The sequence below is a fragment of the Echinops telfairi genome, unplaced genomic scaffold (genome assembly GCF_000313985.2).
Source record: "Echinops telfairi isolate 266 unplaced genomic scaffold, ASM31398v2 ScPeMD7_2;HRSCAF=8, whole genome shotgun sequence".
In the NCBI taxonomy this organism is placed as follows: Eukaryota; Metazoa; Chordata; class Mammalia; order Afrosoricida; family Tenrecidae; genus Echinops; species Echinops telfairi.
Window position 1 is genome coordinate 52465191 of NW_022103898.1, and position 1753 is coordinate 52466943.

Genomic DNA, 1753 nt, shown 5'->3' on the forward strand with positions numbered 1-1753 from the left:
AAAAAAAAAAAAAAAAAAAAAATCTGAAGAAAGCCTGAGGATTCTGTGGGATTCCATGAAGTGAAATGATATTTGAATTATTGGGGTGCCTGATATGGAATAAATAAATAAGCCTGTTAAAATAGTAAGGAAATTCTAGGATGAAAATTTCCCCAATATCACAAAGGATGAGATAATAACCATTCAGGAAGCAAAGAGAACACCAATTAGATCACCCCCCTAGAAAACACATCAAGACATATAGTAGTCAAATTAAAGTAAATGTTTGAAAATAATGATGGCAGCATATGTACAAATATGCTTGATACAATTGATTGTTATAAGAGCTGTACAAGCCCCAATAAAATGATTTTTTTTAATTATCCAATTTCAAGGAAAAGGAGAGAATTATAAGTGCAGCTAGAGAGAAAAAAGCAGTCACATTTAAAGGTAAACACCTGAGAATAAGCTCAGACCTCTTCGCAGAGACCATGTAGCAAAGAAGAAATTGGAGCAATGTATTCCAAAAGTTGTAAGACAACAGCTGAAACCCAAGAATCCTTTATCTAGCAAAGCTCTCCATCAAATTTGAAGGAGAAATAAAAGAAACAAAACCAGCTTTATAAAAAATGCTTTCCAGTTCTTTATGGGCAGAAAACCAAGAACTGCAGTACACAAACATGAGACCACCATGGGTATAACACCACCCAGAAACCAACACACTGAAAACAGTCTGCAAAGCCTTACAGATACAATGGAGAAACGAAGACAAGAATGAATACCTAACACCCCCCGCCTATGAAAGGAGAACAAAGGAAAACAAACACAAATAGTATGAGATAAGAGCAACTAATCTACATTAAGATTTAATTATGCTGAATATTAATGGTTTAAATGCACCTATTAGAAAACAAAGGACAGCACTGGATTAGACAACAAAAACCATCAATCTGCTCCATTCAAGAGACACCTCTGAAACTCTCAGACAAAAATAGACTGAGAGTCAAAGAATGGTGAAAAATTTACCAAGCTAATGGCAATCGATCTTAGACAAAATAGACCTCAACGTACGGGTATTACATAATGCTTAAGGGATCAATAGATCAAGAAACCATAAATATAATAAACATATATGCACCCAGTGAAAGACTCTTGAAATTCATCAACCAAATGCTCAAAGAAAAGAAAAGATAAATCAATGGATCAACAATTATAGTAGGTGATTTCAATACACTGCTCTCAAAGAACGATAGATCAACAGGTAAGAAACTCAATAAGGAAATTGAAGAGCTGAACAACACATTTGAACAGTTTGATGTCCTAGATATTTTCAGAGACTCCAACCAAGAGCAAAAAATATATATACTATTCTCCAATACACATGGCTCATATTCTAAAATAGACCACATGTTCGGACACAAGGCAAGCTTGAGAAAATTTAAATGCACAGAGATCATTCAAATCATCTTCTCTGACCACAGCACCATAAAGCTGGAAATCAACAATAGAAAGAACAACAACAAAAACAAAAACAAAGACAAGCACTTGGAGCATCAGTAACACACTTCTCAGAAAAGAATGGGTAATACTCCAAATTAAAGAGGAAACTAGGAAGTTCCTAGAAACCAATGAGAATGAAAATAGAACATTCCAAAACCTATGGTCACAGCAAAGGCAGTTATCAGAGATCACTTTATTGCAATAAATGCACACATGACAAAAGAGGAGAGAACTATGGTCAGTACCTAATAGTACCTCCAGCAATTAGAACAGA